At 44.3% G+C, this 26,885-nt stretch overlaps 1 protein-coding gene across 1 annotated transcript in view; it reads right to left on the bottom strand.

Moving 5' to 3' along the window:
* The window catches only part of PPM1E (protein phosphatase, Mg2+/Mn2+ dependent 1E), a 530,484-nt gene that overhangs the window by 170,406 nt on the left and 333,193 nt on the right, over positions 1 to 26,885 (bottom strand). The window lies entirely within an intron of this gene.

Raw genomic sequence — 26,885 nt, 5'->3', positions numbered from 1 at the left:
TCCTCGGCTGGCCAGTTTCCGTTCCAGCACCGAGGAGAGAAGACATGTAAGTGCACCAACACACACACACAACACAGTAGAACATGCCAGGCACACTAAACACCCCCGATCCCCCCCCGATCGCCCCCCGATCCCCCCCCAATCACCCTCCCCCCCTGTCACAAACTGACACCAAGCAGGTTTTTTTGTTTTGTTTTGTTTTTTTCCTGATTACTGCATAGTGTCAGTTTGTGACAGTTAGCAGTGGTAGGACAGTGAGTATTAGCCCCCTGTAGGTCTAGGGTACCCCCCTAACCCCCCCTAATAAAGTTTTAACCCCTTGATCACCCCCTGTCACCAGTGTCGCTAAGCGATAATTTTTCTGATCGCTGTATTAGTGTCGCTGGTGACGCTAGTTAGGAACGTAAATATTTAGGTTCGCTGTCAGCGTTTTATAGCGACAGGGACCCCCATATACTACCTAATAAATGTTTTAACCCCTTGATTGCCCCCTAGTTAACCCTTTCACCACTGATCACCGTATAACTGTTACGGGTGACGCTGGTTAGTTCGTTTATTTTTTTTAGTGTCAGGGCACCCGCCGTTTATTACCGAATAAAGGTTTAGCCCCCTGATCGCCCGGCGGTGATATGCGTCGCCCCAGGCAGCGTCAGATTAGCGCCAGTACCGCGAACACCCACGCACGCACCGTACACGCAGCATACGCCTCCCTTAGTGGTATAGTATCTGAACGCATCAATATCTGATCCGATCAGATCTATACTAGCGTCCCCAGCAGTTTAGGGTTCCCAAAAACGCAGTGTTAGCGGGATCAGCCCAGATACCTGCTAGCACCTGCGTTTTGCCCCTCCACCCAGCCCACCCAAGTGCAGTATCGATCGATCACTGTCACTTACAAAACACTAAACGCATAACTGCAGCGTTCGCAGAGTCAGGCCTGATCCCTGCGATCGCTAACAGTTTTTTTGGTAGCATTTTGGTGAACTGGCAAGCACCAGCCCCAAGCAGCGTCAGATTAGCGCCAGTACCACTAACACCCACGCACGCACCGTACACCTCCCTTAGTGGTATAGTATCTGATCGGATCAATATCTGATCCGATCAGATCTATACTAGCGTCCCCAGCAGTTTAGGGTTCCCAAAAACGCAGTGTTAGTGGGATCAGCCCAGATACCTGCTAGCACCTGCGTTTTGCCCCTCCGCCCGGCCCAGCCCAGCCCACCCAAGTGCAGTATTGATCGATCACTGTCACTTTTTTTTGTAGCGTTTTGGTGAACTGGCAAGCGCCAGCGGCCTAGTACACCCCGGTCGTAGTCATACCAGCACTGCAGTAACACTTGGTGACGTGGCGAGTCCCATAAGTGCAGTTCAAGCTGGTGAGGTGGCAAGCACAAGTAGTGTCGCGCTGCCACCAAAAAGACAAACACAGGCCCGTCGTGCCCATAATGCCCTTCCTGCTGCATTCGCCAATCCTAATTGGGAACCCACCACTTCTGCAGCGCCCGTATTTCCCCCATTCACATCCCCAACCAAATGCAGTCGGCTGCATGAGAGGCATTTATATGTCCTCCCGAGTACCCCTACCCAACGAACCCCCCCAAAAAAGATGTGTCTGCAGCAAGCGCGGATATAGACGTGACACCCGCTATTATTGTCCCTCCTGTCCTGATAATCCTGGTCTTTGCATTGGTGAATGTTTTGAACGCTACCATTCACTAGTTGAGTATTAGCGTAGGGTACAGCATTGCACAGACTAGGACACACTTTCACAGGGTCTCCCAAGATGCCATCGCATTTTGAGAGACCCGAACCTGGAACCGGTTACAGTTATAAAAGTTACAGTTACAAAAAAAAAGTGTAAAAAAAAAAAAAAAAACACAAACAAAAACAAAAATAAAAAAAAATAGTTGTCGTTTTATTGTTCTCTCTCTCTCTATTCTCTCTCTGGTGTTCTGCTCTTTTTTACTGTATTCTATTCTGCAATGTTTTATTGTTATTATGTTTTATCATGTTTGCTTTTCAGGTATGCAATTTTTTATACTTTACCGTTTACTGTGCTTTATTGTTAACCATTTTTTTGTCTTCAGGTACGCCATTCACGACTTTGAGTGGTTATACCAGAATGATGCCTGCAGGTTTAGGTATCATCTTGGTATCATTCTTTTCAGCCAGCGGTCGGCTTTCATGTAAAAGCAATCCTAGCGGCTAATTAGCCTCTAGACTGCTTTTACAAGCAGTGGGAGGGAATGCCCCCCCCCCCACCGTCTTCCGTGTTTTTCTCTGGCTCTCCTGTCTCAACAGGGAACCTGAGAATGCAGCCGGTGATTCAGCCAGCTGACCATAGAGCTGATCAGAGACCAGAGTGGCTCCAAACATCTCTATGGCCTAAGAAACCGGAAGCTACGAGCATTTTAGGACTTAGATTTCGCCGGATGTAAACAGCGCCATTGGGAAATTGGGAATGCATTTTATCACACCGATCTTGGTGTGGTCAGATGCTTTGAGGGCAGAGGAGAAATCTAGGGTCTAATAGACCCCAATTTTTTCAAAAAAGAGTACCTGTCACTACCTATTGCTATCATAGGGGATATTTACATTCCCTGAGATAACAATAAAAATGATTTAAAAAAAAATATGAAAGGAACAGTTTAAAAATAAGATAAAAAAGCAAAAAAATAATAAAGAAAAAAAAAAAAAAAAAAAAAAAAGCACCCCTGTCCCCCCTGCTCTCGCGCTAAGGTGAACGCAAGCGTCGGTCTGGCGTCAAATGTAAACAGCATGTGAGGTATCACCGCGAAGATCAGATCGAGGGCAGTCATTTTAGCAGTAGACCTCCTCTGTAAATCTAAAGTGGTAACCTGTAAAGGCTTTTAAAGGCTTTTAAAAATGTATTAATTTTGTTGCCACTGCACGTTTGTGCGCAATTTTAAAGCATGTCATGTTTGGTATCCATGTACTCAGCCTAAGATCATCTTTTTTATTTCATCAAACATTTGGGCAATATAGTGTGTTTTAGTGCATTAAAATTGAAAAAAGTGTGTTTTTTCCACAAAAATGCGTTTGAAAAATCGCTGCGCAATTACTGTGTGAAAAAAAAAATGAAACGCCCACCATTTTAATCTGTAGGGCATTTGCTTTAAAATAATATATAATGTTTGGGGGTTCAAAGTAATTTTCTTGCAAAAAAAAAAAATTTTTTCATGTAATCAAAAAGTGTCAGAAAGGGCTTTGTCTTCAAGTGGTTAGAAGAGTGGGTGATGTGTGACGTAAGCTTCTAAATGTTGCGCATAAAATGCCAGGACAGTTCAAACCCCCCCAAATGACCCCATTTTGGAAAGTAGACACCCCAAGCTATTTGCTGAGAGGCATGTCGAGTCCATGGAATATTTTATATTGTGACACAAGTTGCGGGAAAGAGACAAATTTTTTTTTTTTTTTTTTTTTTTTGCACAAAGTTGTCACTAAATGTTATATTGCTCAAACATGCCATGGGGATTTGTGAAATTACACCCCAAAATAAATTCTGTTGCTTCTGAGTACGGGGATACCACATGTGTGAGACTTTTTGGGAGCCTAGCCGCGTACGGGACCCCGAAAACCAAGAACCGCCTTCAGGCTTTCTAAGGCCGTAAATTTTTGATTTCACTCTTCACTGCCTATCACAGTCTCGGAGGCCATGGAATGCCCAGGTGGCACAAAACCCCCCCAAATGACCCAATTTTGGAAAGTAGACACCCCAAGCTATTTGCTGAGAGGTATAGTGAGTATTTTGCAGACCTCACTTTTTGTCACAAGGTTTTGAAAATTGAAAAAAGAAAAAAAAAAAAATTTTTTTCTGGTCTTTCTTCATTTTCAAAAACAAATGAGAGCTGCAAAATACTCACCATGCCTCTCAGCAAATAGCTTGGGGTGTCTACTTTCCAAAATGGGGTCATTTGGGGGGGGGTTGTGCCATCTTGGCATTTTATGGCCTTCAAAACTGTGATAGGTAGTGAGGAGTGAAATCAAAAATGTATGCCCTTAGAAATCCTGAAGGTGGTGTTGGGTTTTCGGGGCCCCGTACGCGGCTAGGCTCCCAAAAAGTGCCACACATGTGGTATCCCCATACTCAGGAGAAGCAGCTGAATGTATTTTGGGGTGCAATTCCACATAAGCCCATGGCCTATGTGAGCAATATATCATTTAGTGACAACTTTTTGTAATTTTTTTTTTTTTTTTGTCATTATTCAATCACTTGGGACAAAAAAAATAAATATTCAATGGGCTCAACATGCCTCTCAGCAATTTCCTTGGGGTGTCTACTTTCCAAAATGGGGTCATTTGGGGGGGGTTTGTACTGCCCTGCCATTTTAGCACCTCAAGAAATGACATAGGCAGTCATAAACTAAAAGCTGTGTAAATTCCAGAAAATGTACCCTAGTTTGTAGACGCTATAACTTTTGCGCAAACCAATAAATATACGCTTATTGACATTTTTTTTACCAAAGACATGTGGCCGAATACATTTTGGCCTAAATGTATGACTAAAATTTAGTTTATTGGATTTTTTTTATAACAAAAAGTAGAAAATATCATTTTTTTTCAAAATTTTCAGTCTTTTTCCGTTTATAGCGCAAAAAATAAAAACGGCAGAGGTGATCAAATACCATCAAAAGAAAGCTCTATTTGTGGGAAGAAAAGGACGCAAATTTCGTTTGGGTAGAGCATTGCATGACCGCGCAATTAGCAGTTAAAGCGATGCAGTGCCGAATTGTAAAAAGTGCTCTGGTCAGGAAGGGGGTAAATCCTTCCGGGGCTGAAGTGGTTAAAAAATTTTTTAACTGAAAAATGCTGATTGGAGTACCTAGTAATCATGGAAAAACTGAATTTGATGCCAGGCATTATATTGGCTCTACCAGGACCATTCAACATAAGATCCCTGTCCATATCTCCAATATTTTTGATCGTTTTGTCAATATCTAATTCCTTATAACCTTTCTCCAAAAATCTAGATTTTAAAATCAGAGCTTGCTGATGGTAGTCTAAAACAAAAGTGCAATTTTGCCTAATCCTTTGAAATTGTCCTTTTGGGACTGCATTGAGCCAAGTTGGATGAGGGCAACTGGTCAAAGGTATAAAGGAATTACGGTCGGTCTCTTTAAAATGGGTAGTGGTAATTATACGCCCATCCTTTATCATAATATTAAGATCAAGAAAGTGGATATGTGACTCACTCATCTCGTATTGTAAAGAGATTCCTCTATCATTGGTATTAAGTCTGGCGAAAAAAGCCTCAAGCGAGGATCGATCGCCTTCCCAAAGAAGAAGTACATCATCGATGTACCTCTTCCAAAAGAGTAACTCACTTGGGGGGTCAGCATCGATGACTTCCCTTTCCCAAAAGGCCATGAATAAATTTGCCAAGCTCGGAGCGATCTTGGCGCCCATGGCTATCCTCATATTTTCCAAGTCCCTGGAGAGCCACCACACAGATGTCTGTCATGTGCTTCAGAAACTAAGAGAGAACAATCTCTATTGTAAATTGGAGAAGTGCGAATTCCATTGTGAACAGGTAAAATTTCTGGGTTATGTCATTTGCACCGCTGGTTTTTCAATGGGCCCAGAGAAACTTTCAGCAGTCCTACAGTGGCCCTGACCCGTGGGTTTATGTCCACTGCAGCGTTTTCTTGGCTTTGCCAACTACAGTCAGGTCCATAAATATTGGGACATCGACAGAATTCTAATCTTTTTGGCTCTATACACCACCACAATGGATTTGAAATGAAACGAACAAGATGTGCTTTAACTGCAGACTTTCAGCTTTAATTTGAGGGTATTTACATCCAAATCAGGTGAACGGTGTAGGTATTACAATGGTTTGTATATGTGCCTCCCACTTTTTAAGGGACCAAAAGTAATGGGACAATTGGCTGCGCAGCTGTTCCATGGCCAGGTGTGTGTTATTCCCTCATTATCCCATTTACAAGGAGCAGATAAAAGGTCCAGAGTTAATTTCAAGTGTGCTATTTGAATTTGGAATCTGTTGCTGTCAACTCTCAATATGAGATCAAAAGAGCTGTCACTATCAATGAAGCAAGCCATCATTAGGCTGAAAAAACAAAACAAACCCATCAGAGAGATAGCAAAAACATTAGGTGTGGCCAAACACCTTAAAAAGAAAGAATGCACCGGTGAGCTCAGCAACACCAAAAAGACCCGGAAAACCACGGAAAACAACTGTGGTGGATGACCAAAGAATTCTTTCCCTGGTGAAGAAAAGACCCTTCACAACAGTTAGCCAGATCAAGAACACTCTCCAAGAGGTAGGTGTATGTGTGTCAAAGTCAACAATCAAGAGAAGACTTCACCAGAGTGAATACAGAGGGTTCACCACAAGATGTAAACCATTGGTGAGCCTCAAAAACAGGAAGGCCAGATTAGAGTTTGCCAAACAATATCTAAAAAAGCCTTCACAGTTCTGGAACAACATCCTGTGGACAGATGAGACCAAGATCAACTTGTACCAGAGTGATAGGAAGAGAAGAGTATGGAGATGGAAAGGAACTGCTTATGATACCACCTCATCAGTGAAGCATGGTGGTGGTAGTGTCATGGTGTGGGCATGTATGGCTGAAAATGGAACTGGTTCTCTTGTATTTATTGATGATGTGACTGCTGACAAAAGCAGCAGGATGAATTCTAAAGTGTTTTGGGTAATATTATCTGCTCTTATTCAGCAAAATGCCTCAGAACTCATTGCACGGCGCTTCACAGTGCAGATGAACAATGACCCGAAGCATACTGCGAAAGCAACCAAAGACTTTTTTAAGGGAAAGAAGTGGAATGTTATGCAATGGCCAAGTCAATCACCTGACCTGAATCCGACTGAGCATGCATTTCACTTGCTGAAGACAAAACTGAAGGGAAAATGCCCCAGGAACAAGCAGGAACTAAAGACAGTTGCAGTAGAGGCCTGGCAGAGCATCACCAGGGATGAAACCCAGCGTCTGGTGATGTCTATGCATTCCAGACTTCAGGCTGTAATTGACTGCAAAGGATTTGCAACCAAGTATTAAAAAGTGAAAGTTTGATGGATGATTGTTAATCTGTCCCATTACTTTTGGTCCCTTAAAAAGTGGAAGGCACATATACAAACTGTTGTAAATCCTACACCGTTCACTCGATTTGGATGTAAATACCCTCAAATTAAAGCTGAAAGTCTGCAGTTAAAGCACATCTTATTAGTTTCATTTCAAATCCATTGTGGTGGTGTATAGAGCCAAAAAATTAGAATTGTGTCGATGTCCCAATATTTATGGACCTGACTGTATTATCGGAAGTTTATTCATAACTTCTCATCTCTGGTCAAGCCCCTGACTGATATGACCAGAAAGGACAGTAACCCACAGTGTAGGTCTCCGGAGTCCATTAAGGCCTTTGAGAGTCTCAAGGCTGCCTTTGTTTCTGCTCCTGTGTTGGCACATCCTGATCCTACGCTACCTTTTATCCTTGAGGTTGATGCTTCTGAGACTGGATTTGGTGCCCTTTTGTCTCAACGTCCTACTTCTGAGAGCGCTATGCATCCTTGTGGCTACTTTTCCAAGAAATTGTCACCTGCAGAGTGCAAATACAAGATTGGTGACAGAGAGCTGTTAGTGATCATTTTAGCCCTGAAAGAATGGAGACATCTCCTCGAAGGTACCACTGTGCCGGTTCTCATTCTTACTGAACATAAGAATCTCACATTCTTATCTGAAGTAAAACGTTTCTCTCCCAGAAGGGTGCAATGGGGTCTTTTCTTGTCTAGTTTCAATTACACATGTATCATTCTTACCCGGTACTAAGAATGTCTAATTGACTAATTGCTTTGTCACAACAATTTTCCTCCACTTTCAAGATTAAGTCGGTTCCGCTTCTTGTGATTCCTCCTGATCGTATTCTGGCTACAGTTCGCACCAGTCTCACTTCTCCTTTGGGTGACAAAATTCTTGCTGCTCAGGTTCATGCTCATCCTGAGAAACCTTGTGACTGCTGCTTTGTCCTAGAGAGTCTCCGTACTGCCATGTTCCAGACTTACCATTCTCCCAAGGCTGCTGGCCACCTTGGGAAGAATCAACTCTTTTGGGCCATTTCCCAACAATTCTGGTGGCCTAGTCTACGTGCTGATGTAACTGCCTTCGTAGCTGCCTGTTCTGTGTGTGCTCAGAGTAAGACTCCACAACACCTTCCAGTGGGCCTCCTACAACCCATACCCAATGGAGAGAGGCCCTGGACCCAACTGTCTATGGATTTCATTGTGGAGTTACCCAACTCCCAGGGCAACACAGTTATCCTTATGGTGGTTGAACGGTTCTCGAAAATGTCTCATTGTATTCCACTTAAGATGTTGCCCACTTCTAAGGAACTGGCTTCCATTTTTGCTCGGGAGATCTTTTGCTTACATGGGCTACCCAAGGTGATTGTCTCGGATAGGGGTAGTCAGTTTGTGTCCCGGTTCTGGTGAGCCTTTTGTGCACAGTTGGGAATTCAGCTTTCTTTTTCCTCTGTGTATCACACGCAGTCTAATGGGGCCGAAGAACGAGCCAATCAGGTCTTGGAGCAATTCCTACGTTGCTATATTTCTGACCATCATAACAACTGGTCAGGCCTCTTACTGTGGGCAGAGTTTGCTCACAATAATGCCTTAAATTCTGCTTCCCGATTGTCCCCATTTATGGCGAACTATGGTTTCCAACCCTCTATGTTGCCTGACTCATTTGTTCCACAGAGTATTCCTGCGTTAGAGGAGCAGCTCCGTGGTCTTCGTTCCACTTGGGCACAAGTCCAGGAGGCTTTGCGACATGCTAATGATAGGTACAGACTCCATGCTGACCGCAGACACCTGCCCGCGCCTTCCTACATGGTTGGGGACAGGGTCTGGCTGTCATCTCGCAACCTCGGACTTCGTGTTCCCTCTCTGAAGTTCACACCTCAGTTTATTGGGCCTTTCCGTATTCTTCGCAGGATTAACCCAGTGGCTTATGCATTAGACCTTCCTTTTAATATGCGTATCTCAAATGTATATCATGTCTCCTTATTAAAACCTTCGGTCTGCACACGCCTTACCATCACTGTGCCTCGTCCTCACCCTGTACAGGTTGAGAACCATGAGGAGTATGAAGTACAGTCCATTGTTGACTCCTGTAGGTTCCGTGGGCGCATACAGTACCTGGTGCATTGGAAAGGGTACGGTCCGGAGGAACACTCTTGGGTCTCATCCTCGGATGTACATGCCCCTATCCTCCTCCGTGATTTCCATAGACGTTTTCCCCTCAAACCTGGTGGTCCTCCAAGGGGGAGGGGTCATTGAGGACGGGGTACTTCAGGGCTTGGCTCAGCCCTTCCTTCTCCGAGCTGACCGCTCAGCTATCGGCTAATTGCCAGCTCCTATCTCTCCACAGTGACTCACCTGCTGATGATATCCTGGTCGTCAGTCCTGCCTACTTAAGCCATCCAGCCCAGATGATCGCTGCCTTCACCTTGGTCACATCTGTAGAGACGCTCTCCTGTGTTCCTGTTAAAGACTTGCTTGGCTGACATTTCTTCTGGCTCCAGATCCTGCTTGCTGTTCTACTATGCTCATCTCTGGCTCCCTGACATTTTGGCTTGTCTGACTATCCGTTCTGGTTCATGAACTCTGGCTATGTTTTGACTATGTTTACTGTTTACCTTTTTTTATTATTTTTATTTTTTTCACAAGAAAAATGTTTATTCAAATGTTTACAGAACAAGTGATGCATATACACAGTTAATCACAGATACATTATTGTATAAATTGTCATAAGATAGTTGGTTTGTTGATGTTAACAGGAGAGAGGTGTTCAAAGCTGTTATATATATCATTACCATGAGATACTGGTTTGGAAGCAAGAGAACTCAGTAAAGTTACTTAAGGAGGTCCGGGGGGGGGGAGGGGAATAGGAGGAGTGAAAAGTGTGGGGGGGAGGGGGGGACCTCATCTAGGTAGTTGGATTCACATAATATAGATAGCAAATGGCTTTCGGGAGATCATGTCAGTGATTCATTATCATGAAGCAGGTGCATCATAAATGTCTCAATTGTCATCTGCTAACTCTGTACCCCAAGCATCTATCCATCCCGACCATATCTTGTCAAATTTAGCAGGGCAGTTTCGATTAGCATAGGTGATCTTGTACAGTGGCAGCACCAAGTTCAATATTGAGCGCCATGAGGATACCGTGGAAGGTGTAGCGTCCTTCCAGTGGAGGAATATTTCTCTACGGGCATAAAATGTAGCATAACTTAGGAATAGTTTAGTGTATTTGCCCCGTACACTAGGGTTAAAGACATTTAGCAACATCGGTTTAGGGTTTGTTCCCAGATCCAGGGAGGTAATCTGATCAAAGCTGTCAACTATTCCCGACCAATAGTCCCCGAGGTGGGGGCAGGACCAGACCATGTGGAAAAAGGAGGCAGACCTTAGGTCACATTTGGGACAGGCCACCGGGGTGCTAGGATTCATAATTGTCAACCGTTTCGGGGTGTAGTAGGCTCTGTGGAGGAATTTGACTTGCATAAATCGGTCTTTAGCCGAGATCATATTGTTGACAAAGGAGGATACACATGTTTTCCATTCGTCCTCAGACAGGCCAGAAATGTCCGTTTTCCATTTGTCCAGGGTTTTTTCAAGTTTCTTTGTGGGAGCTATGGACAAATGGAAATATAGGGAGGATAGGGGTTTGTCTATGATTTTTGCAGTAAGTAATCCCTCCTCAGAGTCTGAGTCCAGTGTGAAAAATGGCGGAAACTGTTTCCTATAAGCATGGCGGAGCTGGTAATATCGGAACAGCATCCATCCGGGTAGTGAGTAGGCATCCTTGAGATCGGAGAAAGATCTCAGCTTACCTCCCATGACAATGTGTTTTAGTTTCACTATTCCCTTTCTCGCCCAGATCTGTGGATCCGGAACAGTATTCATATGTGGTAAATTAGGGTCACCCCAAAGGGGGATGTGAGGGGAGAATGTCTCGGGGGAGCTAAAGCGGATCTTAGCCCTGTGCCATACCGTGATTGTTGTACGCATCAATTCCGTGATGCCAGGGTGGGATCTCATCCCTCTGAGCACCACGTTGCTAAGGGAGGAGTATGACCCCATTATGGCTGCTTCTAGAGTCACTGCTGGGTTATCATGGGGTTGGGAGAACCACCATCTAACCGTCACCAGGACACCAGCACAGAAGTAGACCTGGAAGTCTGGTAGGGACAAGCCCCCCTGGGTGATGGGAAGCTGAAGGGTGGAGATGGCCAGTCGTGGGGGCCTCCCGTTCCAGACAAAGGAGGATATTATACTTTTTAATTTGGCAAAGAATGAGGCAGGGGGAATTAGATGGGAGTTTCAAAAGAAGTAAAGAAATTTAGGCAAGTATACCATCTTAACCAAGTTTACCCTGCCCACCGGTGAAAGAGCATTCCAGGCCATACATTTCTGCAAGAAGTTTTTGAGTAGTGGTTGGAGATTCAGCTCATAGTATGAGGACAGCAGAGTTCCAACCCTTACTCCTAGGTATTTAAATTCAGGCGTCCAGTTTAGGGGGGTGCCTGTTGGTGGGTGATGACCCGACAGTGTAGTGAGAAGAGGAGTGATTTCCCCCAGTTGACCTAGATGCCTGAGAACGAGCCAAACACATCTACTATTTGAAGTGCTGGTGGAAGGGAGGAAACATCCTTGAAGAAGAGGAGGGTGTCATCTGCATATAGGGATATTTTATCCGTGATTACACCTAGCTGAATTCCCCATACTGAGGGGGCAGATCTAATGCGGGCCGCTATGGGTTCCATGGCTAGCGCAAACAGACCAGGGGAAAGTGGACAGCCCTGTCTGGTACCCCTGGACAGGGGGAAAGACGATGACAGCAAATTTTTTATGCGTATGCGGGCCGTGGGACTGTGGTATAGCATCTGAGCCCATCTGATAAATCGGGGGCCAAACCCAAATTTACATAAGACGGCCACTCAACCGAGTCAAAAGCCTTCTCAGCGTCTAAGGAGGCTACTATCTCTGGACCGTCCCCGCTTGCCCTGGAGAGATGTGTGAGGAGGTGTCGGATGTTAATATCGGTCCCCCTGCCCGGCATAAATCTAGACTGGTCTGCATGCACCAGTGCTGTGATCACAGTGTTCAGTCGTCCGGCCAGTACTTTGGCCAGCAGTATGGCATCCACATTAAGGAGAGAAACTGGTCGGTACGAGGAACACTGTTCAGAGGCCTTACCAGGTTTAAGAATGATGACAATAACCGCCTCAGCCATTGTCGGGGGAAGAGAGTTTTTTTCCATGGTATTTTGGAGCATTAGTTTAAATGATGGGAGTATTTTTTCCTCATATGTTTTAAAGAATTCGGCAGGGATGCCGTCTGGGCCTGGTGTTTTGCTATTTTGCAGGGAGGCTACCGCCCTCTGAAGTTCTTCTAACGTGATAGAACCATCTAATGCTTCCCTGTATGTGGATGTCAGGCAAGAAGCTCTATCTCCTCAAGGTATGCTGTTAGCTCCTCATCCGTGCACAACATCCTGGAGCTATAAAGCGCTTGATAAAATGATGCAAATCTGTCATTGATAGCGGTGGAGTCGGTCAAAACCGTCCCATCCGAGTCGCATATAGCTGAGATAGTCACCGGAGAGGAGCTTTCCCTCACCAGCCATGCCAACATACTGTCTTTTCTCTGTGCTCAAATATTCTTTGGGATTGGTGTAGGAATTTAGTTTTAGTGGCCGATGTTCGAAGTAGGAGAAAATCCTGCAATGCTGCCTGAAAGTCTGAGTACACCCTAGGGGTCTTGGTTGTTGAGCACTCCACTTCAAGTGCGGCCACTTTTTCCTCAGCTCTCAGGGTGTCCTCCCTCAGATCCCTCCTGGACCTACGGACGTGTGATTGAAAGCTGCCCCTAGTGAAGGCCCTAAATGCGTCCCAGTATGTGGTCAAGGTTACAGAGTGGTCCTTGATCTATATGGCACAGAGATCCTCGAGCCCGACATCCAAAACCTGAACCGTCTCCACAGACTCTCCCCCGGTGCATTGGAAACGCACAGATTCAAGGCAAGCGGAGCATGGTCAGATATGCCACGGGGGGAGAATAGAGATGTCCCGAACCCTAGAGAGGACAGACTCCCCAGCATAGGCAAGGTCTATAGGTGAGAGGGTTTTGTGTGAGGCTGAGTGAGACATCTAAAGACCCGCCAGGAAGGGTAACGCCACCTTCACACTCAGGTTGGAGGCTTCCACCCAAGAGAGCAGCTCTGAAGATGAACCCGCTCCGGGTGAAAGTCTGTTCACCTCAGAGTCCGGAACTAGGTTAAAGTCCCCCAGTATCACCACATTGTCTGTGACAAAGGCAACAATTTTAGAGATCAGCTGGTTGAGTATTCTCATGGAGGCCGGGGGGGCAGGTACAGTCCCACCACCACCAGCTCCAATCTCTCCACTATGGCATGTAGTATAACATAACGGCCGTCTGGATCTGAATCCAGTGCCAGCAGTCTGAACCGTTGGGATTTGTGTAAAAGGATGCTGACCCCTCGGAGTAATTGCTGTATGTGGAGTGGTGATGTCCCACCCAAGGCCTCCTAAGACTCAAAAGTTTACTGCCCGTCAGGTGAGTCTCCTGCAGTATGCAAATTTGGGGACGGTATGTTTTAAGAAATTCAAACACCACCGACCTCTTCACAGAGGAGTTCAGACCCCTGGTGTTCCACGATATTATAGTACATTCAGCCATATGCGTCTAGTATCACATTTTCAAACCAGAATCTATCTTCCAGGGTTAAATGCAGAGTCCGGACCACTGCACAGGTCAAGACGTGGCATCCCAAATACCTAATGACATACATGAATATATTGCTTGTGAAAAAACAAAAAAAATGTTATAACAAAACATTCCCACCAAACCCCCCCACCCCGCCAACCCCAGCCCCAACTTTGGGGAGGCTTAGGAACCCAACTCAGAACCGTGGCAAACACGCCTGTAATGGGGAAATGCATGTGGAATGGCATCCACAGTTCAGCAGTTAGATGATGTACATTTAGTCTCTTGCTGGAGACCGGATCAGATATGTGGGCAGTCTCTGCCGGAGGCACAAACTTCAACGGTAACGTTGCAGGAGCTGTTAGATTTGTCGGCCTTAGCCAAAGAAGAGGGAAGGGGGGGATGTAGCAAAGGATCGTCAGTCATGTAATCCTCCAATCGGGGTGCCTCATCAACCCATGGAAAGAACAAGGGATCAATGGCCCCCGGGCCCTTGCAGTCCATGAGATAAGGTGTTTGGTGACACATGGGGATCTCCGGGGTTAAGGAGGTGTGCTTAGGCCAGTGTATAAAGGAGGCACGTCTATAAGGCAACAAATGGCCGTGGCACATGTAAAACAGTTTTTCAGCAGTAGTGATATTTATCTGCGTGGTAATGTGTCGATCCACATGGAGGCCTCCCTGAGAGATGTAAAGAATCGTACCGATTCACCGTCTTCTACCCGTAATCTGTCCGGGAACAGCATGCTGTACTTGATATGCTTAGCTCAGAGTCTGGCCCTTACTGCGTCATAGGATTTCCGTTGCTTCTGAGTTTCCAGCGAATAATCTGGGAAGATCAGGAGTTTAGCATTTTCAAATCGCAGTTCACCTTGGGATCTCGCTTACTTCATTACCGTATCACAATCACAGAAGTGGAGCAGCTTGAAGATGACAGTGCAGGGTGGTGCTCCTTGTGGCCCCCTGGTGGAGGGTATATGATGGGCTCTTTCCACAGTAAAAAATGGGGGAAAACGTGCTGAGGGAAGTATTTGTTGTAATAGACATTCAGCAAATGCTGCGTGAAATGTATAAGACAGGGAGTGTAATGTGCACATGATGTTTAAATAAATCAATCAATTGATGAGGTCACCCTAATAGGCTATATCATACAGAGTGTGTAATATAGTGCACTGAGTAGATTAAATGAATAAAAATGCAATCATATAGGAAATCCAAATGGGGAAAAATATATAATGTATACCATACAAAGTGTGTAGAATGGTGTGCTAACCTGTGTAGAAAATACACGTGCATCCAAGGTAGAGTTAAATTGAATAGATTAAATAAATAAATAATAAAAAAATCAACAAATTTCATCATATAAATTCATCAGGAAATCCAAAAGAAAAAAGTATCATGTGCAAAAGTAAATGTATAAGTCCAGTTTATAGTGCAAATTTAACTATTCCCAAGTGACAGGTGAAAGTATCCAAAGTGACTTGTGCAAGACTTATTCAAAAATCAGATCTTGTGCAAACAACATGGGGTGTAGTACGTGCTCCCTTTCAGTTTCCCACTCACCAGATCCTCATAACCCTGCAGGGGTAAATCGCATAGAGTGGGGATATGTCTGGAACGGTCCTCCTCCTTGGTTTATCAGACCCTGGGGTGTCCGGAAACTTGTGTCCCTCCTGGGGTGAACAGCAATGGATGTGATTACAGGATCCGAGGTATTCACCTCCTCCTGGCACATTGAGACCGTGAGGTGTCCTCTTCAAACATCTTTTGGCTAGCAAGTAGAATCCTTGAACCTGTCCTGTGGTGGCACTGGTACAATGACTCCCTGGGACAAGAGGTGGTTCAGGGCCTTTTGCAGATCTGAGTGGCCTTGGGCAGTACTTTGTTGATTTGACAGAGGAAAGGTGGTAGAGATTTGAAGTCTCTTGTATCCTTTCTGAAACCACTGATAGAACCCACGGGTCTGGGATATACAGTATCTCACAAAAGTAAGTACACCCCTCACATTTTTGTAAATATTTTATTATATCTTCGGAGACTGGGCCGCAGAGCAGTATTCCAACATGATAACGACCCCAAACGCACCTCCAAGATGACCCCTGCCTTGCTAAAGAAGCTGAGGGTAAAGGTGGTGGACTGGCCAAGCATGTCCCCAGACCTAAACCCCATTGAGTATCTGTGGGGCATCCTCAAACAGAAGGTGGAGGAGCGCAACGTTTCTAACATCCACCAGCTCCGTGATGTCCTCATGGAGGAGTGAAAGAGGATTCCAGTGGCAACCAGTGAAGCTCTGGTGAACTCCATGCCTAAGAGGGCTAAGGCAGTGCTGGAAAATAATGGTGGCCACACAAAATATTGACATTTGGGCCCAATTTGGACATTTTCACTTAAGGGTGCACTCACTCAAGCTGTACACTCACTACTTTACATTGCGTAATTACAAAGTGTAATTTCTTCAGTGTTGTCACATGAAAAGATATAATAAAATATTTACAAAAATGTGAGGGGTATACTCACTTTTGTGAGATATTGTATGTGGTCCAGAGGGATGCAAACTGCAAAAGACATCCACTAAGGAATAAAGGGTACCCCTTCATTGTGAAAAAGACTTTGAAAAGGGCTTGGTAGCTTTTGTGGGCTAAGCCTGATGCCTGAACTCAGGCTTTAAAAAAATGGAGCCTTGTAAGAGTGTGATAATCTGCATTTAGAGGAACTAGGAGCACCTGGAGAGGAGGGTTTTATGGGAAGCAAGAAGCACAGGTGGGGGAACCCGAAATGGAGGATCAGGGTCGATCTGTGTAAAACCACTATACAGAGCGGGTAAGTATGACTTTTTTTTTTTTTTATAAAATAACAAACTAATCTTTACTATGACTTTAACACATTATTTTTGGATTCCGATGGCAAAAATATTTACAAAATAAAAACAATTACTTACAAATATTATCTTTTTTTGTAGATAGTGTTTTGAAGCCTAACAAAAACAAATAAAAGGAGAGAGATAATCTATACCTAGCTAGGCATATATTGTATCAAAATAAGTTAATATGAACTTGGTTGATTCCAATTATTAATTTATTTTTTTTTTTAAATATTATTTACAAAAAAAGACCTAATTGGTCTAATAACGCTTTGAATTGTTATAACACACAACGATTAAACATGTAACATGGAGAGCACAGTTAGTTACTTTGCGTTTCTGATCCACAAGCATGCATCAAGTGAAGTCAAAGTGATATCTGGATCTTCATCTGCCAACTTGTTCTAAGCCACTTTTGAAGTCATTAAATCAGTATGACAGCCAGGTCAGCAGGGGCCACCTCCATATTTCCCTCACTACTGGTTTTCTTTTTATGCAGACTTTGCATCAGATGTATTTGGTCATGTTTAAAGCAAGGTGCCCCATTCCAAATGTAAACATGAAATAAACAGAATATCTAAAAATAAAACAAAAAAATTGTTATATAAGCAGTGTGTAAATAGTCTACAATGATGTGAAAACTAAGTCCATGATATGAGGTGTGTCCAGAAAGCAATGAGAATGATATTGTAAAAATTATTTTATTGAAAATTTTACAATTGAACATTGTCTCCTTCATAGTATGCACCTTGTGAGTGTACACAACGCTTGGTAAGTTGTAACTTGGTAATTCCTGTTTCCTCTGCAATCATTCTGATAGTGAGCGGTGGTCCAAAAACAGAACAGAATGGATGCTGTGAGGTCTGTTCTCAACCGTGACCGACAGCTCACTTTCAGAATAATTGCAGAGGAAACGGGAATTACAGTGGGAACGGAAAGTATTCAGACCCCCTTAAATTTTTCACTCTTTGTTATATTGCAGCCATTTGCTAAAATCATTTAAGTTCATTTTTTTCCTCATTAATTTACACACAGCACCCCATATTGACAGAAAAACACAGAATTGTTGACATTTTTGCAGATTTATTAAAAGAGTGAAACATTTAAGGGGATCTGAATACTTTTTGTCCCCACTGTTCATGAAATTGTGACTCAGTATTTAAACATGAGAAAGGAATAGGACACCATTTTGGTAGTGTGTATAACATCCAAAGAGCCACTATGCAGGCTCTAAACGACCATCCCACTTGAAGACTTCCAGGGATGCTATGAAAAATGGAGCATTGTGTACACTCACAAGGTGCTTACTTTGAAGGAGAAAATGTTCAATTGTAAAATTTTTCAGTACAAGAATTTTTCAAATATCATTCTCATTACTTTCTGGACACACCTCATATACACATATGTCTTAACAAAGATTGCAGTGTCTTCAACAAAGAACAGTGACCATCCACCGCGTGGAACTGAATATTAGTGCCACTTGTCCACCACCACAAATACACTCACCAGACGGTTAGCCACGAATAAACACAGCAAACACAGCCTCTGTTGCACATCTCCCAATTCATTAGGACAACCAACAGCTGTTTGCTGCGTTTATTCACAGCTAACTGTCTGGTGAGTGCATATATGGTTGTGGACAAGCGGCACTAATATTCAGCTCTACACAGTGGATGGTCACGGTTCGTTGCTGAAGACACTGCAAACTTTATTAAGACATGCGTTACAGACTTATGCTGGCCATACACTATACGAAAAATCGGCCGAACACATTTTCGAAAAACGAACGTTCGACCGTGACCGCAAACGATCGTGCCATCATGTAATGACCGATAAATTGTTCAGTGGACATGAATAAATAATTTTTTGTTCGTTTTTTTACATATACCTAGTGCAGACAGTTCGGACGGGAAACACATTAACCTTGCAATTTATCGTACGTTCGGCAGAAATTTTCCAAACTTCCCGTTCGTTTTTTTTCCACAAAAACGTCACAAACGATTATCGATTTGTGCCCATTAACTTGCCGAAAAACGAACGAAGTGTCTATACGAACGATTTTTCGGCCGATTTTTTGTATAGTGTATGGCCAGCATTAGTTTTTATGTCTTTTTGGACTATTTGCACACTTGATTATTTGTATATCACTTTTTTGTTGTTTATGAGTTTTTTCTGTTTATCTCATTTTTACATTTGGAGTGCTGCACCTTTCTATTTGATACATGTTAAAGTTTGTATGGTCACCTTGTTGCCAGCTGCTCACATCTAAAAACGCTGCCTTACCTTGATGTTGGACAGGTTTAAAGCATATTTGCCAAGTAATGTGATAGTGTACTGAAATTTACTACAGCCACACACTTGGCAATTTGGTAGAAAGTGATGTCTGATCACTGAGGGAAAGTAGAGTGAGAACATGCTTCCTCCTGCCTACAGCAGACTTTACCTCTAAACCTAGGCAAGTCATTTGCCTGCAGCTTAGAGATTTCTTTTAAATGATAAAGACGGTATATTAGGATGTCAGAAAATAATTTATGCAGATGTAGCAGGTTGTTAATAGGTTCACTTTATTATATTTTACTTCCACCAGTAGAAGTATTTCCTCATGTGGAATCCTTGGATGTTGTAAACTCTTGTTTAATTGAGGTTTAGTCATAGCTAAAATCGATTCTATAACCTATTTCTGAAGCTGCTCACCTACCTGTGTAGTAAAATGGAAACCAATGTCAGCATAGACTGGTGGATCCTTATTATAAAAAAAAAAAGAGAGGCAGGGAATTGGATCATAGTGCAGCAGATTTTTCATTTGTTCATTTCTCCTGGGGATATTATAACATCAGTTAATATTAAAGCCAAATCTATTTTTAGATGACCAATACAATCAAAAATATCAAAAGGTTATACATAAATAAAGCTAGAAGAAACACTTTAATATCAACGCAAACACTGCATTATGAGCTGCTGACTATTCTTAATTTGCAGCTTTGTTTACCTCTAATCCAACATTTATGTGTGGGTTTCTTGATCAGAACACTGCTTTTACTTCCCTTCACCAGCTAACAAAAAGAAAAACTGGGAACCAAAAAAATCTGCTTCTATCTTTTGAACATTTCATGCTGAAAAGCTCAGCAAACTAACACTAGCAAAATAAAGAACATCCAATGCAGTACTTTCTCCTCAGAAAGCAATTAACTTAGTTTGACATGACAGATATCTTGTAAACCAGTACTGAGACCTGCTGATAATATTGTTGTCAAAAACTATATATGCAGCTGTTTGAACTATAAATGCCACTTAACAGCATGCTCTCTAATGACTAATGGCCCTTGGTAGTGGAAACACTATAGAAAATCAGATAGGAAGTTGTACTTTAAGGTAACTAGGGTGTCTAATGGAAAAAGTATCCTCCTCTCCTACTTCTGAGGAAAAGAGCAGGACCAAAGAGCTTTCTCTGGAAGCCTGCAAATGCCCAAGTACCATACAAAAAAACATGCTTCTAACAATATCATGCTTATTCATCAAGGTAAAGAGCAGTTTGCAAAATAGAGTAACCCAACACAACAATAACTAATCACTACTTTTGTTTGCTTGCTTTGTGTTACTGTTATTTGCACATTATTGTTCCTCTCTGCATTAAAGCTAAAGTCCACACATACAGCTAAATAAGCACTTAAAGTATTTTCGACTTATCATAATTTTTTTTTCTTGGAGGGACATAGGATGAGTAATTCAGGTACCTTAGGTTATGCCTTCCACTCCAATCATACTCCAGAGCATTAGTAGGAGTGGGTCATGAGAACAGGGGAGAGGGACCCATGTCCCCCAACGTACTCCATGAAAAGAAATTTATATTAGTCAAAATCCTATTTTCTTAATCATATATTGGGGACACGGGATGAGTAACTCATGTACATAGGGGCATCCAAAAGCAGTACAATGGAGGTGTCTGAAACACAGTAAATGCTAACAGCCCCACATGAACAACAGATAACGGAAGAGCTTAGTAGAGCTCATCGAGCCACCTGAAGAACTTAAAGTGATAATAAATGCAATAATTCATAAAAAATAAACAAACATGTCATACTTACCTGCTCTGTGCAGCGATTTTGCACAGAGCAGCACCAATCCTCCTTTTCTCAGGTCACCGTTGGCGCTCCTGGACCCTCCCTCCTGCCGAGTGCCCCCAGAGCAAGCAGCTCATTGGCTCACTGGCTGTGATTGAGAGTAGCGGAAACCAATGGCTTCTGCTGCTGTCTCGGACATCGAGGAGGGAGAGATCCAGCACAGCCAAGGCTCCTGTGCACAGTGCTGGAGAAAGATCAAACCTTGAGCCTTTAGAACCATTTTAATGACTGAAGCCGACATCTAATGCCGTGTACACACGGGCGGACTTTCAGACCGCACTGGTCTGAGGGACCAAATCCAGCGGACAATCCGACTGTGTGTGGGCTGCATCGGAAATCCAACGGACTTTAGATTTGAAACCTGCTTCAAATATTTACGTCGTAACTCCGCTGGACTCAGTTCCTAACGGAAAGCCGTTTGTCTGTATGCTGGTCCGACGCACCAGATACGACGCAAGGGCAGGGTACTACATCTCGCGCTCGCTGCAATAGGAAAAACAAATTTTCCTATTGCGGCGAGCTCGAGGGGCAGGCGACGATGTCCCTCAAGTCTGGTATGAATTTTAAGGGGTACCCCCTATGCCGAAAAAATGGCTTGGGGTCCCCCCAAAATCCATACCAGACTCCTATGCGAGCACGCAGCCCGGCCGGTCAGGAAAGGGGTTGAGGATGAGCGAGCGCCCCCCCTGAACCGACCTGCGCCCCCCCTCCCCCAAAGCACCTTGTCCCCATGTTAATGAGGACAAGGGACTCTTCCCGGCCCCCCACCCTATGTGTATGAGTATGGGGTACATCGTACCCCTACCCATTCACCTAGGGAAAAAGTGTCAATAAAAAAAAAAACAGTAGACAGGTATTTAAAGTAATTTATTAGACAGCTCCGGGGGTCTTCTTCCAACTTCGGGGGTCTTCTGACTGCGCCACTCTCTCCAGCCTCTTCTCCCGGGGTCCGGTTCTTCTCCCGCTCTCCGGTCTCTTCTCCTGGTGGTCGACCTCTTCTCCCAGTGTCCGGTTCTTCTGCAGGCTCCTCCGCTATCTTCTGCTGCTCTTTTGCTAGCGGTAGCCCGGACTTCTGCGTCGTCTTCTTCCCTCTTCTCTTCTTCCGATGTTGACACGACGCTCTCTCCCGCTGTAATGCTGTGTGAGCGCTCCACAATGACTTATATAGGCGGTGACCCCGCCCCCTTATGACATCACAGTCCCAGGGCATGTTGGGACTGTGAAGTCATAAGGGGGCGTGGTCATTGGATGATTTTGATCGGAAGAAGAGAAGAGGGAAGAAGACGACGCAGATGTCCGGGACACCACTAGCAAAAGAGCGGCAGAAGATAGCGGAGGAGCCGGCAGAAGAACCGGACACCGGGAGAAGAGGTCGAACACTGGGAGAAGAGGCCGAAGAGCAGGAGAAGAACCGGACACCGGGAGAAGAGGCCGGAGAGAGCGCCAAAGTCGGAAGAAGACCCCCGGAGCTGTCTTTTATTGACACTTTCTCCGTAGGTGAATGGGTAGGGGTATGATGTAGGGCGCCCCCCTTCCCCAAAGCACCCACCCCCCATGTTGAGGGCATGGGGCCTGGTACGGTTAAGGAGGGGGGGCGCTCGCTTGTCCCCCCCCTTTCCTGACCGGCCGGGCTGCGTGCTTGGATAAGGGTATGGATTTTGGGGGGACCCCCACGCCGTTTTTTCGGCAAAGGGGGTTCCCCTTATAAACCATACCAGACCTAAGGGTCTGGTATGCCCCGCAACGGGGTTCGCAAGGTGTCAATCTTGCCGATAAAAGCGGCGAGATTGCCTTCCTTTTCTAGTCCCGTCATACCCAAGTCACGTTCAAAATGAACGGACTTGTTCGTGTGTGGGCAAGTCCATTCATTCGGAAAGTCCGTCGTAACTCCGTCGGGGAGACGGGTGGACATAGTCTGCCGGAAAGCCCGGTCGTGTGTAGGCAAGTCTGTCCGTAGTCCGGTCGTGTGTAGGCAAGTCCGTTCATAAAAAAAGTCAGTCGGAAGTCTGTCAAAAGTCCGTCGGAAAGTCCGTCGGACCAGTCCGGTCGGAAAGTCTGCCCGTGTGTACGCCCCATAACAGGTTTTCTTCTAAGATTGCCCTGTATTTGGCTCCATCCACCTTCCCATCAACTCTGACCAGCTTCCCTGTCCCTGCTGAAGAAAAACATCCCACAACATGATGCTGCCACCACCATGTTTCACAGTGGTGATGGTGTGTTCAGGGTGATGTGCAGTGTTAGTTTTCTGCCACACATAGCGTTTTGCTTTAAGGTCAAAAAGTCCCATTTTGGTCTCATCTGACCAGAGCACCTTCTTCCACATGTTTGCTGTGTCCCCCACATGGCTTCTAGCAGACTGCAAACGGGACTTCTTATGGCTTTCTTTCAACAATGGCTTTCTTCTTGCCACTCCTCCATAAAGGCCAGACTTGTAGAGTGCACGACTAATAGTTGTCCTGTGAACAGATTCTCCCACCTCAGCTGTGGATCTCTGCAGCTCCTCCAGAGTTTCCATGGCCCTCTTGGCTGTTTTTCTGATTAATGCATGTCTTGCCCGGCCTGTCAGTTTAGGTGGACGGCCATGTCTTGGTAGGTTTGCAGTTGTGCCATACTCTTTTCATTTTCAGATGATGATTGAACAGTGCTCCATGAGATGTTCAAAGCTTGGGATATTTTTTTTATAACCTAACCCGGCTTCAACCGCTTGCCGACCACACCATAGCCAAATGTCGGATACAGAGTGGCTCGATAACTCTGGGAGGGCGTACATTGACGTCCCTCCCAGAATCCCACTCCTGCGCGCCCCCTGGGGTGCGCACCTGGGAATATCCATGACCGCCGGGTCCTCAGGACCCAGCGCATCACGGATCACGGTAAATGGCCGCTGACATAGTTACATAGTTACATAGTAGGTGAGGTTGAAAAAAGACATAAGTCCATCAAGTCCAACCTATGTGTGTGATTATGTGTCAGTATTACATTACATATCCCTGTATGTTGCGGTCATTCAGGTGATTATCTAATAGTTTCTTGAAGCTATCAATGCTCCCCGCTGAGACCACCGCCTGTGGAAGGGAATTCCACATCCTTGCCGCTCTTACAGTAAAGAACCCTCTACGTAGTTTAAGGTTAAACCTCTTTTCTTCTAATTGTAATGAGTGGCCACGAGTCTTATTAAACTCTCTTCTGCGAAAAAGTTTTATCCCTATTGTGGGGTCACCAGTACAGTATTTGTAAATTGAAATCATATCCCCTCTCAAGCGTCTCTTCTCCAGAGAGAATAAGTTCAGTGCTCGCAACCTTTCCTCATAACTAAGATCCTCCAGACCCTTTATTAGCTTTGTTGCCCTTCTTTGTACTCGCTCCATTTCCAGTACGTCCCTCCTGAGGACTGGTGCCCAGAACTGGACAGCATACTCCAGGTGCGGCCGGACCAGAGTCTTGTAGAGCGGGAGAATTATCGTTTTATCTCTGGAGTTGATCCCCCTTTTAATGCATGCCAATATTCTGTTTGCTTTATTAGCAGCAGCTTGGCATTGCATGCCATTGCTGAGCCTATCATCTACTAGGACCCCCAGGTTCTTTTCCATCCTAGATTCCCCCAGAGGTTCTCCCCCCAGTGTATAGATTGCATTCATATTTTTGCCACCCAAATGCATTATTTTACATTTTTCTACATTGAACCTCATTTGCCATGTAGTCGCCCACCCCATTAATTTGTTCAGGTCTTTTTGCAAGATTTCCACATCCTGCGGAGAAGTTATTGCCCTGTTTAGCTTAGTATCGTCTGCAAATACAGAGATTGAACTGTTTATCCCATCCTCCAGGTCGTTTATGAACAAATTAAATAGGATTGGTCCCAGCACAGAACCCTGGGGAACCCCACTACCCACCCCTAACCATTCTGAGTACTCCCCATTTATCACCACCCTCTGAACACGCCCTTGTAGCCAGTTTTCAATCCATGTACTCACCCTATGGTCCATGCCAACGCACCTTATTTTGTACAGTAAACATTTATGGGGAACTGTGTCAAATGCTTTTGCAAAATCCAGATACACCACGTCTACGGGCCTTCCTTTATCTAGATGGCAACTCACCTCCTCATAGAAGGTTAATAGATTGGTTTGGCAAGAACGATTCTTCATGAATCCATGCTGATTACTGCTAATGATATCATTCTTATTACTAAACGGCGGCCGTTTACCACGTGATCGCTCTGTCATTTGACACATGTAAACAAACCTGCGTCATATCCGGTTCCTATCTCCCCTCTCTGCACCGATCGGTACAGTGTGAGTGGAGAGGGGAGAGATCAGATGCAGCAGCGCTGTGGGCTGGATGCGTAGTGCCCACAGCACTGATATGTGACAATTCCTGCCTCATCCAGCCATCCATCAATCCATGCTCAGCCATCACATCTATCCCCATCCATAATTAGCAATACTCAGCCATCCATCCTCATCAATACTCATCCATCCATGCTCAGCCATCCATCCATCCATCCTCAGCAATACTCATCTATCCATCCTCAGCAATACTCATCCATCCTTCCATATTCAGCAATACTCATCCATCCATACTCAGCAATACTCATCCATCCATTCTCAGCAATACTCATCCATCCTCAGCAATACTCATCCATGCATGCTCAGCCATCCATCCCTAATCAGCAATACTCATCCATGCTCAACGATCCATCCATACTCAGCAATACTCATCTATCCTTCCATACTCAGCAATACTCATCCATCCATCCAAACTCAGCAATACTCATCCATCCATCCTCATCCATCCATGCTCAGCCATCCATCCCTAATCAGCAATACTCATCCATGCTCAGCCATCCATCCATACTCAGCAATAATCATCCATCCATCTGTGCTCAGCCATCCCATCCACCCCCAGCCATACCCAGCCATACTCAGCCGTACCCAGCCGTAGCCAGCCATACTCAGCCATACCCAGCCATACCCGGCTGTACCCAGCCATACTCATTCATGCTCAGTCATCCCATCCATACTCAGCCATCCCCAACCACGGCTCATCCATCCCCATTCATGCTCATCCAAGCCACTAGAGTGCCTCACAAAAGTGTAATAGGTAGTTAAATTAGATTTGACATTTATGCCCCTAGAACACCTGATGGTGCTAACTGCATGTTGGGCCTCTCTATGTGGCCAGGCTGTGTAAAAGTCTCCCACATGTGGAATCGCTGTACTCAGGAGTAGGAGAATCTATTCTGGGGTGTAATTTTTGGTATGTACATGCTATGTGTTAGAAATATTGTATAAATGGACAACTTTGTTTAAAAAAAATGCGTTTTCATCTTCTTTACACATTTTCCAAAAACTTGTAGAAAAAAGACTCATTATGCCTCATAGATTATACATTGGCTTGTTTTCTTTCCAAAATGGGGTCATTTTTGGGGCATTTCCATTGTCCTGGTGCTCCAGGGCCTTCAAAAGTGTAAGAGTAGTCAAGAAATTATATGTGTAATTTATGCTCCAAGAACGCCTGATGGTGCTCCCTGCATGGTGCGCCTCTGTATGTGGCCACGCTGTGTAAAAGTCTCACACATGTGGTATTGCCATACTCAGGAGTAGAAGAATTTGTTTTGGGGTGTAATTTGTGCTATGCATATGAAATAACCTGATAATATAACAATTTTGTGAAAAAAAAAAGAAAAAAAATTACAACTTCAAAAAACTCACCATGCCTCTTACTGGAATGTCTACTTTCCAAAAAGGGGTCATTTGGGGGGTATTTGCACTTTCCTGGCTTGTTAGGGTCTCAAGAAATGAGACAGGCCGTCAGTACATCAGGTGTGATCAATTTTCAGAGATTGGCACCATAGCTTGTAGACTCTATAACTTTCACAAAGACCAAATAATATACACCGATTTGGGTTATTTTTACCAAAGATATGTAGCAGTATAAATTTTGCCCACAATTTATGAATAAAAATTACTAATTTGCAAAATTTTATAACAGAAACTAAGAAAAATGCATTTTTTTACAGAATTTTCAGTCTTTTTTCTTTTATAGCGCAAAAAAATAAAAAACCCAGCGGTGATTAAATACCACCAAAAGAAAGCTCTATTTGTGTGAAAAAAAGGACAAA

This window comes from Aquarana catesbeiana, linkage group LG02, assembly GCF_042186555.1.
Source record: "Aquarana catesbeiana isolate 2022-GZ linkage group LG02, ASM4218655v1, whole genome shotgun sequence".
Classification (NCBI taxonomy): domain Eukaryota; kingdom Metazoa; phylum Chordata; class Amphibia; order Anura; family Ranidae; genus Aquarana; species Aquarana catesbeiana.
This window is presented reverse-complemented; position numbering and strand designations above follow the sequence as displayed.